Source organism: Pollicipes pollicipes, unplaced genomic scaffold (assembly GCF_011947565.3).
Source record: "Pollicipes pollicipes isolate AB1234 unplaced genomic scaffold, Ppol_2.1 Scaffold_1600;HRSCAF=1878_pilon_pilon_pilon, whole genome shotgun sequence".
Taxonomy (NCBI): Eukaryota; Metazoa; Arthropoda; class Thecostraca; order Pollicipedomorpha; family Pollicipedidae; genus Pollicipes; species Pollicipes pollicipes.
In genome coordinates this window covers 9062232-9080162 of record NW_023595962.1, presented here as the reverse complement: position 1 = coordinate 9080162, position 17931 = coordinate 9062232, and the positions used below count along the sequence as shown (strand labels likewise).

At 61.8% G+C, this 17931-nt stretch overlaps 1 protein-coding gene across 1 annotated transcript in view; it reads left to right on the top strand.

The window, feature by feature from the left end:
- Positions 1–17931, top strand: part of Cow (Proteoglycan Cow) — a 74067-nt gene that overhangs the window by 37789 nt on the left and 18347 nt on the right. The window lies entirely within an intron of this gene.

Below are 17931 nucleotides of genomic sequence, written 5' to 3'. Positions count from 1 at the left end.
TCGTCGCAGAAGCTCCCAGCAGTGAAGACCCGCGGAATCAAATGGGCCTTTGCAATTTGCAGTCGTTGGACGAGTTCCACTCAATCTGGTTAACGGAATAAACGGGTAAAACGGGGATGAAAACAGATTCCACCTAGAAGCGCCGCACAGAAAGCGAACAGAACTAAGCTGACTGGAAAGGAAATGAATGGACGACTTGGCTGAAGCAGCTGACATTTAATTACCGTAGGGCTGATTTGTGTATAATTAAGTCGAGGAAAATTTAAGTGCTCCTAATTAGTTGCGCTCGAATGGTTTGTAGCAGTGCTTAATTGAGCTCCCCAAGTCAAAACCAATTCACCCTCTAGATGGCGATCCGGGTGACGTCATAACGTCATAGATGTACCATAGATGTATAGATGTATAGATCAAACGTCATGGACGGCGGTCCAGGTGACCTCTGCGCGGTCCTGATTCACCAAACGTGGGCTCCATCGTCTGACCTCGTCTGGGTAGGTCACGCTGCTCCGTAACGATGGAATAAGTAAACGACAGTCCCCGCAAGCCAGGCAATGGCAGGCACGTACAACCAAACAGTGAACTTCTCACGCCCTGAAATGAACGAATCACAAAGGCAGGGAAAGAACGTGCCAGCTTCCCTGTGTCGAAGGCAACAGAATTCTACCCACCCCGCCGACGCCAGCGCCCGTCGCGACGCCGGCTGCGGCTCGGGAGGCCGGCCGGGTATTTCTGTCACAGCCAGCAATCTTCATTCTGGAGGCTGGGGCCATGTTGAGATTTTGGAGTGCATTTCATCTCCGAGGTCAGACGGTCCGCGTGCAGTGCGATTTTCATCGCAAAACTGTCACAAGTGACGGTGCCCGAGGCGACCTCTTGAAGCGACGTCCGGCCGTGCTCTTCGAGCCATAATCGTGGCGTATTCGGCGCCTGGCTGTGGCGGCCACTGATCAATGCGTGCCATGACGTCATCAACATGGCTCCCCGCCGGCGGCGACGGCCCGCCGGCGGGGTCAAGTTTGAGACGCGGTCACCCGCCGGGACTGGGGGGTCCGAAGTCAGGGCGGCGGTCAACAATGCCGTCTGGATTGTCTGAAGTCGGTAAGCAATGGTCTGCTTTGCTGGCCAAGCCGTCTAAGGCTGCGGATATAGACTAGCCACGAGGGCGGGGCATCTGAAGTCAGATGCAGGAGTCAGTCGCGCTGGCGGCGGTGTCTCAGGTCGGGACAGGGGTTCATCCCACGCGGGTGCAGGCGGCCGCCGGGTAAATTACTGGGCAGATGAAGTGTACAGGGGTCCCGGCGCGATCCTACGCTCAGCCAAATACCCGTTCCCAGGTCGGCCGTCGTCCCGCAGAACTGGGCGGCGTTGTCCAGTGTAGCTCAGGTCGGCTCTCTTCTCAGAACTCCGCGGTGTTCTCCAGCGTAGCCCATGTCGGCTGTCGTCGCAGAACTCTGCGGTGTTCTCCAGTGTAGCTCAGGTCGACTCTGTTCTCAGAACTCTGCGGTGTTCTCCAGCATAGCTCAGGTCGGCTGTTGTCGCAGAACTCTGCGGTGTTCTCCAGTGTAGCTCAGGTCGACTCTGTTCTCAGAACTCTGCGGTGTTCTCCACCGTAGCCCAGGTCGGCTGTCGTCGCAGAACTCTGCGGTGTTGTCCAATGGAGCTCAGGTCGGCTTTCTTCTCAGAACTCTGCGGTGTTCTCCAGCGTAGTTCAGGTCGGCTCTGTTCTCAGAACCCTGCGGTGTTCTCCAGTGTAGCTCAGGCTGGCTCTCGTCGCAGAACTCTGCGGTGTTCTCCAGTGTAGCTCAGGCTGGCTGTCGTCGCAGAACTCTGCGGTGTTGTCCAGTGTAGCTCAGGTCGGCTCTCTTCTCAGAACTCTGCGGTGTTGTCCAGCGTAGCTCAGGTCGGCTGTCGTCGCAGAACTCCGCGGTGTTGTCCAGTGTAGCCCAGGTCGGCTGTCGTCGCAGAACTCTGCGGTGTTGTCCAGTGTAGCTCAGGTCGGCTGTCGTCTCAGAACTCTGCGGCGTTGTCCGGTGTAGCCGAGCATCGCTCCGCAGAAGGGCGCCGCGCTGGACACCAGCCCGCGCCAGGCTCCGCTCCCGACGAGGGCAGCGCCTGACGCGCCGGAGGCTGGCGCGGCAGGTGTTTGGCTGACCTCGGGAATGGTCTGATCCCGGTTAGTGCGACGGGGGGGGGGGGGGGGGCGGATGAGCTGGTCGGTAACTGCCCTGTAAACGACCCGCGGCGCTGGCGAACATCTGCGCCTCAGGGCACATGCCACGTGACACAGTCGATCTCCCTTCCAGGCCATCGGATCTGTAGGTCCGGGAGAAGGCATCACTCGGCATTGATCTGCTTGCAGTGGTGTCGACTAGAACATGCGCTGCATGTTATGCAAGACCGTTGCCGTTGATTTTGCTTTTGTTCTCTGAAATTTACGATCACCTCCTCAGCAACGATAAGATAACCAGCACAAAGTCAGTGTTACGCACCACTCGGCGTTGTTTTATGAATGTGCTGCGGCAACCTCGGTGCTAAAGATCGCCTTTATGGCCTGCTGTGCGAGACGGCCGCCCCCAAAACGTGAAGAACCTCGGATTCCGTGTTCTCGACTGTGTTGAAGCGGTCCATCGCCGGGCAGCCAGGTGCAAGAATGCGGGCCCTATCGCTGTCGGGACGCCGCGCCGCGCCGGCCCGACAGCGCTGGGGTCCGCGCCGACCGGTGACCGGGTTTGCAGGGGCCCGATGCCGACCGTGCGTGCTGGCGGGTCATGTGTCGGCGCCCACTTGAAGGGGCCGCGATGACACGAGTGTAGTATGACTGCGCATGCGCCGGCCGCCCCTCCCCCTCTGATCGTCAGTCGAGGCGCGTCTGCAGTGGGCGGGCGGGTCTTCGATACGCCACCTGGCGTGGGCGGCGCAGTCTGCTGCCGCAGGGTTCGCGTGTTGGTGTTCGTTTTTTGTCTGGTGTCTTTTCGAACGAACACGACAGACATGATGGATTAGACGTCTAATGCGACTCCGAAGTTCGCACGAAAGGGTTCTATGACAGAGACGAGGGGGGGGGGGGGGCATCCCAGCGTGCCCAGATCAAGGTAGCCTGTTACCACGGCCTGATGACTTGTTGACTCTGTTTATGCACTTTCCAGGCTGTTTGTGGGTAGCGTCGGTGCATTTAGTTAGCAGAACAGACGCTGCTATATTCTGGCCCCTGGAGGCTCAGCTGAGTGCCAGCAATACGCGAGGCCCGCCTACATGGCCTCGCTAAGCTGGAGAACGTTCGTTAGTAGTTCGTTCAACTGCGGACAAAACACGGACGGTAGAGTGTGCTGCTTCGCGGCGGAGTTGAGGAGGGAAACGTGTTGGGGATGCGTGATATGATGCGAAAGATGCGTGTCATACGCTGCTCCGCATTCTTGGTAGCCATGTCGGAAATGGAAATTTCTGCTCGGAGCTGAAGCTTGCGAATGACAAATATGGTGAATGTAGTGGACATAGTGGATATGTGAGCTTGTGTGTAACATGATGACATGACGTTTGCGACGGGGTTGTTTTTCATGGCCTATTGTTTCCATGTAAGCATTTGAAACGACTTGGCTTTCCAAATGCGTATTAGAGGAACATGGCGCAACACGATTTTGCACGCACTGCGTGCAAAACAATATATGTATGTAGCTCAAAAGTAATTTCCGTTTATTGCACAAGCCAGCCGTCCATGCCAGGCCACCACCAGGCATTTTGCGCCTTCCAAAGGTGTCTGGATCCCCAGCTGTATGTCCAACGACTCTCCATCTGCTCAACTCCTGCGCGATCTGGAGCACGGTCTGGGTCTGGGTCTGACCATGGTCTGGGTTCGCCGGGTCTGCAGACGGCGGCCGGGCGAGGTCAGGCCGGCCCCGGCCGCCCACGACTGCTCGGTCTCCGCCGACAACATCGACTTGCGCACGAGTCGCCCACTCCCATTGGCCGGCAGTGGCTAGCGCCAGCTGCGTCAGCCGAGTGCGAACAGGCACGAGCGGCTGGCACGGCGGCGGGGGGCGGCACAAATGGCGCGGTGGGGCGCCCTTTCTGCAAAAAGCGCGGGTCTGTGTGGTCGTGAGCGAACTGAGCTCTTATACGGCATTTGCCTCATTTAATTTTTGCAATGCACGCCATGCAATGCACTTAAATTTGCATTTTTAAGCGCTCCCCGGTTGGCGTTTTCAATGATGGCGTCCAAGCACGGAGTTATGGCTGCATTCTGTCAGACAGTCTACGGGCGTCATGCTTTCAGCACATGTTCTTGGACACAAATAACCTTTGCATCGCATTGCGATTTAAATCAGCGCAGTGGTGTGCTGGGCTAAGTATAGCGCATGCGCACGCCAATCTCCAGGCAATAATCTCGTCGTAAGTTACTGACCGCGCTGCCTCGTGTCCATATGCACACTCACTCCTTTCACTGTATTATTCGAAGAGGCCACCCCTGACTGAGCTGTCGTCGACGGGGTCCGGGAGCGAAGCGGCTCGGTCTGCGGGGGCGGCGATCGATGGTTCCGGATACTGTCTGAGGAGATGGCTGGCCATGGAGATTTATGATCATTTCCGGACAGTGCTGAAGAGCGGGGTGAGGTCGGGACGCATTTGTCTCGCGATATTGGCGCAATGACACTGACGCGATGGTCGACAGGCGCATGATAGCCGGCAATGATACTGACGCGACGGTCGACAGGCGCATGATGCCCGGTAATGATACTGACGCGACGGTCGACAGGCGCATGATACCCGGTAATGATACTGACGCGACGGTCGACAGGCGCATGATACCCGGTAGTGGCGGGCAGGGTCCGCGAGCGCCGTAGCCGCCGGGCGCGAAGGAACTCGCCTGTCCTGCAGGCCGCCTCTCGACGGCTTGCGATGCGGTCGGACGGAGCGTGGGGGTAGATAAGGTGATGCCGTCAGGAAAGGCCCTCACCGAACCCCTGATTTATCATCATTGGTACTGGCAAGGGATTAATGCTATGGTTACGGGCCTGGTCCTCCTGTTGGTTACGAGCGTGGTCCTCCTGTTGGTTACGAGCCTGGTCCTCCTGTTGGTTACGAGCCTGGTCCTCCTGTTCGCTCCCGCTGATGCTGTTCCCTGCTGCCCTGCTGTGTGCGGCTGCTCCCCGGCCATCGGCGGCGGCTCCAGCCGGCTCACGCTCCCCGGCCATCGGCGGCGGCTCCAGCCGGCTCACGCTCCCCGGTCATCGGCGGCGGCTCCAGCCGGCTCACGCTCCCCGGCCATCGGCGGCGGCTCCAGCCGGCTCACGCTCCCCGGCCATCGGCGGCGGCTCCAGCCGGCTCACGCTCCCCGGCCATCGGTAGCGGCTCCAGCCGGCTCACGCTCCCCGGCCATCGGCGGCGGCTCCAGCTGGCTCACGGTCCCCGGCCATCGGCGGCGGCTCCAGCCGGCTCACGCTCCCCGGCCATCGGCGGCGGCTCCAGCCGGCTCACGCTCCCCGGCCATCGGTAGCGGCTCCAGCCGGCTCACGGTCCCCGGCCATCGGCGGCGGCTCCAGCCGGCTTACGATCGACCGACGCCTGTTTGTCCACGGCCGACGTGGCTAATGTACGCCCCCCCCCCCCCCCCCCCTTGCCGCTGATATGCCACTCTACCTCTCGCTGGCCCGCAGTTAGCCTCCTCTGGCGGCGCGGCGCAGGCGAAGCGCAGGCAGTTAGCCGGGTTTGCCTGACTGGTGCGTGTGGGCGTTCTCGGCCGGCCTTCGTTGTTATGCAGGATGAACGCGTGCGTGCTTCCTCCCCGGGGTAGGCAGGGGAGGAGGAGGATGTGTGAAGCATCGTCGGGAGATGGCGCCGTCTCGGGAGACGCTGTGGGTCTGAGAGAGCCTCTTTCTGACGCTGCTGTGGGTCTGAGGGACCCCTCTCTCTCTGTACTGGGCCGGCAGACCAAGTCCCTCCCGCTCCCACCATGATGAAACGTGGGACACACCAGTTGTGGCTGAGGCCTGCGTGGTGGCTTCATCTCGACCTGGTAGTTTCACGATTGAGGAAGGGGATGGGGCGGGGGGGGGAGTAAGGGGAAGCCGAGTTTTAAGCCCTGCATAAGTCCAGCTCTGACCTTACGCCACTCCCGCAGCCGTCAACACCTGCTCACCTCGGCGAACAAAGCTGAACAAAAACAACACAATCTGTGCTGGCATTTCACGCTGGGTGTTGCGCGGTGCGTTGCCCTTTCTCCCCCTCACTCCGGCACCAAACACTTGACTGCCTCCTCAGCAAGTTCGATCGGTTCAGCCCATTAGCGCAGTGACGTCCGTGGTCGCTGGATGACGATTGGCCCGCTGTGGTCTGCTCCCGACGGGAGGGGAGTTCTGATTGCTTCATTATCAATTCCGACGTGTTCGTAACTTGCGAGCGTTCTGGGCCAAGTGCCAAGCGGGTGACGTCACAGACAAAATGTGTTCAAAGGAGCATGTTCTGGCAGTTCAGCGCATTTGCCGGGAACATTATGCATATAGATAGGGCAGTACTGTTAGCCTTATTCCTCATAGAATAGCCAGCAAAAAGAAAATATAGATACATAAGTATTTTGACTGCATGTCTTTATCGAAACGAATACCAATAGTCATCTCGGTAAAATACTGATATTTGTTTCGATAAAGGCGTACAGCGGAAGCATGTTTACATCTGTCCGTTCTTTCTCCTGCTATTATCTCCTGGTTATTCTGCGAGGAATATGTCTATCAGTGCGGTGTCATCTAACTATTCTGTGTGTTCTAAATGTTCGAAATGTTCTTTGTCGGCACGGTCTGTCGGCCTCCTGCGTGTCCCCAACTGCCCAGTGGAGCTGAGTTGTTCGCTCATCCAGGATCCAGCCGGAGGGTCTCCGCCGTGCCGTCTCAGTGAGACATCGGTCTCGGTGAGGCATCGGTCGATGTTCCCGCCGCTGCAGATCCATCTCGCCATCAATCTTATCTCCAAGCGGAAGCCGATGAGCCCGCCGGGCAGTTTCAGTCGGCGCCATTTTAATCGTGCCGTCGCTCGGTCGCGATGCGACTGCCCGTTGTCATGGTGACGGGCCGAGAGTTCTGCTGTTGCGGCGTGATTTAGGGTGCATTCGCAGTGATCACAACGGCGGAGAATCCCCGCCGTCGACGTCACTTACGACGTCATACTCCACAGATTCTGCGCCGTTTGGTGTTCGCGGCGACCCGGACGACAAAGATTTTGCGTGACGTCACGTAGAATCTTTGCTGGACGCGAAGAACCTTTTCGCGCGACTGGATTGGAATTAGACAGAAGTGGCACAACAGATTAAAATGTAAAAAGTATAGTAAATATCAAGTGATCACTGCGTACCTAGAACCGATCACGAGTGTTTAAGAGTGTTTTATGTGTTACAAACAACATAAATTACAGTTTTCATAGTTAGGAGCACTCATAGCACCTGCAAAGAAAAGTATCGTGTCTTTGCATGCGCAGTTATTGTCACGACTGTCGCGAAGATTTTGACAGAAAACGTGTCGCACGGCCAACGCGTCCGACAAAGACTGCGTGACGTCACGTGGAATAGAACATTCTTGATGCGCTGCAAATGCATCCTTGCTGCGCACACCCGCCACGGACGTGGAGTTCGCCGGGGAGTCGCTGCGACCGTCGGGCCGCGGCGAACGTCTGCTCGGAAAACTGATGACGAACACGGGTCAGCGCTGGCGCGGAGCCGAGGAAACTAGTGATCGGCAGGAACCGGCGCTGGCTCGAAGTCGGGGACAACGGTGACGAACATGGACCGGCGCTGGTTGGGGGCCGGGGAAAGTGGTGGCGAGCGGGGGTCGGTGGCCGCCAGGAACCGATTATTGTCCGTTAGTGGGAGCTCCAATCACAAGCGAGAGAATGTTAGTGGGCTTACCCAACCCCGTTGCGTGCGCTATTGAAATCGGAATGATATCTAAGCCTTCTGAAAGCCAACCATTTCCAGAGATGCGAAGGTTCTGGGTGTTTGGTGCTGCCTGACAGTGCATAATGGCGATGAAGGGCAGCTTAGGCACAAATCGCTGCCGGCGATTTGTTAGCGGCGCTCCGGCCATGGAAAGGCGATGGCTTCCAGAGTAAGCCGATACACTTCGTGTGATATTGTAGAACTTGACGGGAAGCCTACGCGCAGTTATCAACACGTCCGGATTGCCCGTTAGGTGCGCTTTCAGCACGCACACGCGGGCGCGCGGGAGGCGGAGTCGGCTCCTCTGCGGCTGTGTTCTCTTCATGTGGTTTGGTTATGTTCGAAAGCAGGCCGGCATCGCGCCGAGTCGTGGGGCCGGATGATGCAACCCGCAGGAATGCAACGCCATGACTCATCGAACAAGGCTATTGCTTCTATTGCTGCGGGCTTACTGTGTGCTCCATTGCAAATATCTTTTGTCAGAACTGCACAACTTATTCTGCGCGCGGCCAGGTGTCTGCAGGTGTCTGCTGCGGGGCAGGAGTGTCGCCGTGGCAGCTGAGACTGCGCTTTCTTTGTTCGTGGAGGAGCCGCATCAGCGCGCCTGCTCGGTCGCGCGGAGCTGGATCATTTGACTGGAAGAGACAATACAAAAGTTTTGCTGACGTTCCTGTCGAAAAAGCCGAGATCTCTCCGCGCCGGCAGCTGTGGCGACGACTCGATCTGCGGCGTCGCGCTCTGTATCAAATCAATACAGGGCTGCACGGAGCCGGCTCCGACTCTGGCAGCCGGCGGAGCTGAGGGGCTGCGGCCGGCGCCGGCCCTCCAGCCGGCGGCCACTGCGAGCCGGCGCGGCACCGCCCACCCGCTCGTCCCGATCTTGTCCTGCCCTGTCCCGGGCAGAGCGCATCCTGTCCTGTCCCGGACAGAGCGCGTCCTGTCCTGTCGGAGGCAGAGCGTGTCCTGCCCTGTCCCGGGCAGACCGCGTCCTGTGCTGTCAGAGGCAGAGCGCGTCCTGTCCTGTCAGAGGCAGAACGCGTCCCGGGCAGAACGCGTCCTGTCCAGCCGTGGTCGCCACGACCGCGCTGGGTGTGATGGATCGCTCCGGCCGGAACGCACCGAGCCGGAGCGGGACGCCGAGCCACGCGGGATTCACTCGGTACCAACTTCGGGCGCCACCTCTCCCTCGTGCGCCGCCGAGCGGCCGTGGAACTCGGAACCGCGGCCGTGGCCCGCGACGGCTCGGCCGTCCTGTTCCCGGAACGCATCAGTGCGCCGGACTGAGCTGGCTTGCAGATGCTCGAGAGGCGCGGTGTATTGGAGCGGACAGGCTCGTGCCGCCCGGCCCGTGCACTTGGGATGGAGGGGAGCTCAGCTGCCCGTGATCTGTTTTGGTATGCAGCCGCGGCCTCGCCACTAGCGCTGGGCCGACGGCGCCCACGGCTGGCGGAAGAGGCAGATCACTGCCGAGAGGAGCGGATCGGATGTGATCGGATCAGATCGGATCGGACGATGAAGACACCCCGCATCCCGGACACTAGCCAACAGAGCTTTTTAATCGGACATCCCATTCTGTATGGTAACGCCAGTGCAGAATCCCCGTGATCTTCAGCTTGAGAACTTCAGCTTGAGAGCTTCAGCCTGAGAACTTTAGGCTGAGAACTGGGCACAAGAGGGCAGAACTGGGCGGCCACCAGATCCGGATACCGTGGTGTTGAGATGATCTTTTCCGTTGCCGGCGTGTGGGGAGGGGAGCCTCGGGCAGCCGCAGCGCCGCTGGCGAGTCGCCAGAGCGGGGGCGCGGCGTCGGTCGACGAGCGGGTCTCGTCATCCTAGCAGGGGTGATGGGTGACCGGCACCGGTCGACGGGGGGGTCTCGTCATCCCAGCAAGGGTGACCCTCGGAGGCGGCCAGTCCCGGCGTCCCGCCGGCTCGTCCTTCGCGGCCCGTCTCTCCCTTCACGCACCCTCGAGTGAGAGCCCATCCTTGATCTATCATGAACTGTCCTGTGTTCGCCTTGATACACATGCAACCTCTTTCCTGCGGAAAATTTGAATGTTCGTCCTCCCGTTGCTGTTGCCGTTGCTGTTGCCGTTACCGTTGCCGACACAATCAGTTGGCTGCCAGTGGCAGTTGCCAGTGGACTCGGACTGCGCTTACAGGAGAGTTGTACGGTTTCTGCTGGATTCGGTTTGGACATCGCACGGTGGGCTTGGACTGCGTTTACAGGGCTTGCAGGCTCGCGTGACCGGATTGTTTGTCGCGCAGATGAAAGCTGTGGCTGCAATTCGTGTGATGTCCTTTGTAGTGGCGCACTGGATACCGTGTTTGTTCTCTTCCACGCCTCATATTGAGCGGATTTGAAGCTGGAAGCTGAAATGCTGAGGCTCCGGAACGCGAGCGATATAAATCCAACGGCCGCATCACAATGCAGCCGGTCACGGATACCACGTGTCTCGTGTCGGGCCAGCGGCCCACAAATCTCGGCCGCCGGCCATATCCAGTGGGCCACAAATCTGGCGGGAGCAGACCGTGACGGGCCACAAATTGTGTCAGCCGACGCCGGCCGGCAGGGCCCGGCTTCGCGCAAGGCTGCTCGCTGGGCGGTGACTGCTCGGCGTGGCCGCCCGCTTCAGACCAGGTGCCGCGGCAGTGTCCAGAGCGCGGCCCCGGGGAGGGGAGGGGAGGGGGAGAGGTGACGGTGTGGATGATATCGGGCCCGTAGGTGTCGGTCTCAGGTGTCCGGAGCCATGTTCGCTGCAGGTGCAGCCATTGGCCGCGTACACCTGGCTGTAGTTATGCCTTGCTATCCACGCCATTACGGGATTCCCTCCGGCCATCATTCATCAGAGTCACGTCAGAGAGTCAGGGTCACGTCAGAGAGTCAGAGTCAGAGTCACGCGTTTTAGCGCAGGTCGCCGTCTTTGTTGAGCAGCGGTCATGACGGTATGCCACATGCGGCTGCAGACGCCGTGGGCGTGCAACGAATCCCAGGGTGCCCCTGACCGCCCCCTCCCCCGCCCGCAGCTGTCTTGAACCAGTTCACTTCCGGAACGTTGCGTAGTCGTCTGAGCGAGCTGGTGTGCAAAATTAGTGCTAATTAGTGCAAAATTAGTGCTATCTTGACTTGTCTTAAAGAGTGTGCTACCTTTGCGGGATATTTTTCTAAAATATACTCTAGTGAAGCCTCAGCACTAGTTCCGTCTGATGATGACACCGGGTGGTGCCGTTGCAGCAGCGTCGAGACATGATAGCGATATTAATTGTAATAATTATCGGTCAGTCTGGTGCTTGCCTCCCTAATTGTTTGAGAGCCTCAAGAATGACTGGCCAGGCTGAGACAAGTGGTCTCGGTTGTGGGTGAGGCCCGGCGCGTCTTCGCCTGCAGGCGCGTACTCAGGCTCTCCCAAATGAAGGAGGAACCGGAAGAAGCGGAGCTAGAGCTGCGAATAGCTGGCGCAACTAAACAACCGCGGGCCGCCGCAGTGTGCTGGCCGGCGCGGCGGCTGCCGCCCGCTGTCCGCCCTCCCTCTTCCGCTCCTCACTATCCGCCCTCCCTCTCCCGCTCCTCACTATCCGCCCCCGCGCCGCCCAGCTGGGCTCTGCTGGCCCACGCAGGGCCGGGCTGCAGCGGCGACGGCAGCGGCGGCTGCCGCCCGCTGTCCGCCCTCCCTCTCCCACTCCTCACTATCCGCCCTCCCTCTCCCGCTCCTCACTATGGCCCACGCAGGGCCGGGCTGCAGCGGCGACGGCAGCGGCGGCCGCCCTCGGACGGCGGCGCCTCCCCCTCGAACGGGAGCGCGTCCTCCCTCAGACCGGCGGCCGCCACCTCCCTTGGACGGGAGCGCGTCCTCCCTCGGACGGGCGGCCGCCTCCTCCCTCGGACGGGAGCGCGTCCTCCCTCGGACCGGCGGCCGCCTCCTCCCTCGGACGGGAGCGCGTCCTCCCTCGGACCGGCGGCCGCCTCCTCCCTCGGACGGGAGCGCGTCCTCCCTCGGACCGGCGGCCGCCTCCTCCCTCGGACGGGAGCGCGTCCTCCCTCGGACCGGCGGCGCCTCCTCCCTCGGACGGGAGCGCGTCCTCCCTCGGACCGGCGGCCGCCTCCCTCGGACGGGAGCGCGTCCTCCCTCGACCGGCGTCCGCTCCCGGACGGGAGCGCGTCCTCCCTCGGACGGCGGCCGCCTCCTCCCTCGGACCGGCGGCCGCCTCCTCCCTCGGACCGGCGGCCGCCTCCTCCTCGGACGGGCGGCCGCCTCCCCCGGACGGGAGCGCGTCCTCCTCGGACCGGCGGCCGCCTCCTCCCTCGGACGGGCGGCCGCCTCCCCCGGACGGGAGCGCGTCCTCCCTCGGACCGGCGGCCGCCTCCTCCCTCGGACCGGCGGGCCGCCTCCTCCCTCGGACCGGCGGCCGCCTCCTCCCTCGGACCGGCGGCCGCCCTCCTCCCTCGGACGGGCGGCCGCCTCCCCCGGACGGGAGCGCTTCGTCCCTCGGACCGGCGACCGCCTCCTCCCTCGGACCGGCGGCCGCTCCCCCCTCGGACGGGCGGCCGCCTCCTCCCTCGGACGGGAACGCCTCCTCCCTCGGACGGCGGCGCCTCCCCCTCGAACGGGAGCGCGTCCTCCCTCAGACCGGCGGCCGCCACCTCCCTTGGACGGGAGCGCGTCCTCCCTCGGACCGGCGGCCGCCTCCTCCCTCGGACCGGCGGCCGCCTCCTCCCTCGGACGGGCGGCCGCCTCCCCCGGACGGGAGCGCTTCGTCCCTCGGACCGGCGACCGCCTCCTCCCTCGGACCGGCGGCCGCTCCCCCCTCGGACGGGCGGCCGCCTCCTCCCTCGGACGGGAACGCCTCCTCCCTCGGACGGCGGCGCCTCCCCCTCGAACGGGAGCGCGTCCTCCCTCAGACCGGCGGCCGCCACCTCCCTTGGACGGGAGCGCGTCCTCCCTCGGACCGGCGGCCGCCTCCTCCCTCGGACCGGCGGCCGCCTCCTCCCTCGGACCGGCGGCCGCCTCCTCCCTCGGACGGGCGGCCGCCTCCCCCGGACGGGAGCGCCTCGTCCCTCGGACCAGCGGCCGCCTCCTCCCTCGGACGGGCGGCCGCCTCCCCCGGACGGGAGCGCTTCGTCCCTCGGACCAGCGGCCGCCTCCTCCCTCGGACCGGCGGCCGCCTCCTCCCTCGGACCGGCGGCCGCCTCCTCCCTCGGACGGGCGGCCGCCTCCCCCGGACGGGAGCGCTTCGTCCCTCGGACCGGCGGCCGCCTCCTCCCTCGGACCGGCGGCCGCTCCCCCCTCGGACGGGCGGCCGCCGCGCCGGCTGACCGGCTGGCCCTGAGCAGACCGGGCGGCCCGGCTGGCCGTCGCTAACCGAGCCGACCGGCACCGGCGCTCGCGCCCGACGCCACGCTTCGGCACGGCCAACAGTAGGGCGTCGCGCCGCTCGCTTGCCGTTCGGAGGCTGAGCAGTGACGGCTGCCGCGCAGCACGGATGCGGAGCTGTGGTACGTGCCACTGGTGGCTTCTGGTCTGCCTCGGCCCTGACGTCGTGCCTCTGATGACGTCCGGTCTGCCTTTGACCTGACGTCGTGCCTCTGACGACGTCTGGTCTGCCTTTGACCTGATGTGCCTTTGAGGACGTCTGGTCTGCCTTTGACCTGACGTCGTGTCTTTGATGACGTCTGATGTGCCTTTGACCTGACGTCGTGCCTCTGACGACATCTGGTCTGCCTTTGACCTGACTTCGTGTCTTTGACGACGTCTGGTCTGCCTTTGATCTGACGCGCAAGGTTATTGTTCGGGGCCGTCGAGGTGACGCGCCCAGCCGCTGTAGACATCCGGCTCCGCAGACACACAGTCTCGGCGATCAGACAGCGTTATGGTATGCAAGGTCTGCAACACAAGAGCAACGCCAGACCATGGTCAGACCAGACCCGTTGTGTGCCCCGTTAGTTCAAGCCCGTAGCCAAGTCCATAGTCGAGCGTCCCGTTAGGGCGGCCAGCACTCTGGCCATCACCGCCAGCTGTGGCAGGGGGGGGGGGGAGCGGAGGGGGGGGGACTCGTGTGGTGGCCGCTCTCCACCCAGCCCGATGGAAACCTCCGATCATCCGTTCCCCTGCTGGCTGCACCGGAACGTCGCCCCGCTGTTTCACCGCCTGCAGCATTGCGTGACTGGGAGCGTGGGCTGGCTACACGTTGGCAGCACGTCAGGTACGGTCAGGGGCGTTGTTTCACAAAATGAGTTGCGGGGGAAGGTAAAGCGATGAACAATGATGAAACAGACTCCCTAAAAAGCTCACAAATGGTTTTTTTAACAGACTGCCCAGAGTCTACTACTTTCACCTTTCTCACTATTTCGTCCGACTTTCTTCACAAAGTTGGGGAAGCCCATGTTGGTGATGGTGGTGGGGGAGGGGTCTCAAGCCATGATGAAGGGAGCCCTTAACTAAAAGGGTAACTACACCCCTGGGTCCGTTGCAATTTCGAGGTCGGAGACACACCGATCCATCTGTGGATGCCGCGAGATTCTCACCGCTCGAGGCCACGACCTTTCCACCCGCAGCAGAGGGCAGAACGACAGAACGCTAGCGTACTGGGGCGCGATGTTTGTCCGTTGTCTGGAAGTGAAATGTCACCCCTGTCCAGGGGTGATAATATCGGGCGGGACGTGACGTCCGCTGGCCAGGGTATCTCGGACGTGATCCGTGCGACCCCGGCCCGCCGCGGGGCACGGGTCAACCACGCGCTGGGCGGCTGGCCTGGTGGATACCGACCTCGTAAATAGCGCGATAACTCTTCTCGCTAGCTATAAACTTGGAGCTGGCCGTTTCTGGGGCGCGGGGGGCATCTGATGCACCGGCATTGTCGAATGATATGTCGGTTCCCATAAACCCTGTAATCGGCCAACCATCGGAGCTCTTCCTATCATTTTAGCCTTTCCGAATGTTTTGTTGAACATTCTTGACGATCGTCAGGCCGACGAAGCCCGCCGCCAGTGTGGCGCCTCTCCACGGCATGCGCCGGTGATGCGCCGCGGTCGGTCGGTAGCGTGTCATGTTGTGTGCTGCCAAGGACGTTTGCTGGCATCACTTCGTCACGCAAGCTCTTGCTCTGGGCGCTTGGGAGCCCCGGACATGGTCTGGTGTCGTCTGGTCTGGTCTGGTCTCGTCTCGTCTGGTGATGGTCTCGTCTGGTATGGTCTAGTCTGGTCTGATCTGGTAATCGTCAGGTATGGTCTGGTCTAGTTTGTTCTGGTCTGGTATGGTCCGATCTGGTCTGGTCTGGTCTGATCTGGTCTGGTCATGGTCTGGCGTTGCTCTTGTGTTGCAGATCTTGCACACCATTGCACATCGCAGAGCTTTACGGCTTGTGATGCGCCACGAGCATGCAAACAGGCAAAACGCTCCGCATTTGGTAATTTCGCCGGTGTTTCGCCTGCTCCATTATGCAGAAGTTTGGCCGCTCCCGTGTTAAAACCACGCCGCTGAAAACGGAGTGTTCCGCCGCTCTAGCGGTCTTGATTTGGGAAGACATTTCCATTTGCATCGGCGAGCGGCGCTGCAAAAGTGGCATCGCTTTGAATGCCGCGCTGTAGCGACTGCCGCCATCCGATTTCAGCTGGAATAGCTGGAGTCTGAGCGGCGCGTTAGGGCAGCCCGTTGTTCGCCTGTCCCGCTCCTGAAGCGGCCGGGCGCGCGTGGGCGCTTCATTAGGCGCGGCTGCCGACTGGGATGTGACGGTGCCGGAGGGACGCAGCCGGCGGCCGTTCCCTGGTCGGGCAGGCTCGGAGCTCGCTCCGGCGCATCAGATGGCTCGCAAGTCGTCTGGACCTGGAGTTCGGAGCTGAGAGGTCCTTCCAGCGCACTACCCAGCTCGCTCGCGAGCCGTCTGGACTGGGAGTTCAGAGCTCAGAGGTCTCTCCGGCACACCGCTCAGCTCGCACCGGGCCGTGTTCCGCCCGAGCTCAGAGCTCACAGCTCACAGCTCAGAGCTCACAGCTCAGAGCTCACAGCTCACAGCTCACAGCTCACAGCTCACAGCTCACAGCTCACAGCTCAGGGCTCACTCTGGCTCACCTCTCACCACGTGCCGGCGTGGGCTGCGGGCTCCGAATGGCCGTTGGAAGCAACCGAATCCTGCCTCTCACCCAACTGGACGGCCGTGAGCGGTGACAGCAGCGCGTCTGTGACAGGCGGTCATACCGGGCGGTCACGACAGGCTGACAGCGACGACAGGACGCCTATTGGACACACGCCTGACGGAACGCCTGTGTGACGCACGCATGAAGCTATGCATGGTTACCTCTCTGACAGACAGGAGACACGGCTGCCCCTGGCGGCGAGCGTACCGGTTCAGCCCGGCGGCTCCTCCACGACCGGCGCCTGGCGACAATCGCGGACTGACTCGGCAGTGGCGCGCCCTGAACCGAGGCCTGCGCACCGTTTGTTCGCGTCTACTCGGCTCTCTCAAACTGTACCGTCGTGCCGAACGTGCGGCCACCTTCCGACGCTTCCGCGTGTGGGGAAGAGCGAGCCGGGAGGTGTTGACGATTTAGTCGGAGATCCACGTCTTTCCTGCGGATTTCCCCTGTGTTTCGCCGCATGCAAAGTGGCCCAGGCGGTGCCATTTCCCTCGATAAATCAGTGATCGGCGCCACGGCTGAGGGCGGCGGCCATTCGGACCGAATCCGCCGGCTTCCGGCTAATGCCGATATTCTGTTTGTGTGCCTCAGTGGAAGATGTTGATGAGGGGGGGGGGGGGGGGGGGAGATAAAGGAGTTCTGACGACATTTGGAAGTCGACGCGAAGGATCGGCTACCCTGGGACATTCAGCTCGTGTGATCGGAGAAGGGGACTTTGGGCACATATGACGTCACCAGCTGTGTTCGAGGCCGATTGGTGGCTATGCAATCACGACATCGTCATCCGTCCTGTTTTCGCCTCGGTATTCAGGTGCGGCCTGCTGTGAGCGCTCTGAGCGTCAGAACACCTCCTCTCTGTGCTCTGCAGTCCCTCCGTGGGTCGGTATGGCTCTGTGACCTCTGTGACGCCCTGATGGGTGTGAATGGTTCACTGCTCTGTGCGAATTCTGCGTCTCTGTCTGGTTCAGAATGACTCGCTTCCCACTGTCAGCCGCCTGTGCATCACACCAATTCTCCGCCTTCTAAATCCGGCTGAACCGCTGCCTGCGAAGCGGAGCTGTGGAACGACGCAAACGCTCCCCAGTATCACGGCTTGGGTTGGACACCCTGCGCCTAACGGTGCCTTCTATGGCTTTGCCAAGTACATTTGACCGGCACTTTGGGGCGATGGCGGCCGTAAAACACTGCCGTACCATGATCGCACCGTTAAATTTCGTGCAGGGTTCCGTTCTACAGTGGCCAAGCCACGACGCGGCGGCGGGTGCGGGCGGCCACTAAACGCTGCCGTGTCACGGCGTCGCCTTGCGAGCCGCTGCGCCACTCTTGTCGCAGCTCGTCTGGCGCGCCGCCGTTGACGCGGGCGTCGTGGACGCGGGCGTCGACGGCGAGCGACGGATGAAATGGCAACGGTTTTCGCAAACGACCCCGGGAAAGGGGTCATTTCGCCTGAAGACGGCTAAAGTGGCTAGCGTGACCGCTGACCAAGCTTAGAAACCCTATTAGTTGCCGCGTTACGAAGCGAATCGCGAAATGAACACAGAATAAAATGAAACGGCTGGACGTGGGAAAATGGCCGTCAGTGTGCCGGCAAAATGCGGCTCAGCACGTCAGAAGGCCGGCTGGCGCTCCCACTGCGCCGTCACCACGCCGCCGAACGGGCCGGCAGACTCGTGACGTCGCAGCCGGCTTGGGACACTGCCAGTCGGCCGGCCTGAGGCTGCTAATGACCAGGCTGTTTGGTGTCACAAGACCGGGAGCTCGGCCATTACCCGATTACGCCGCTGTGGCGCGGGTAGGCACGCCTCCGCCGGGACGCCCCTGGTGACCATGCATACCCATGCCCCCCCCCCCTGCCCTCATAGGCGACCAGACTCGCGTGTCA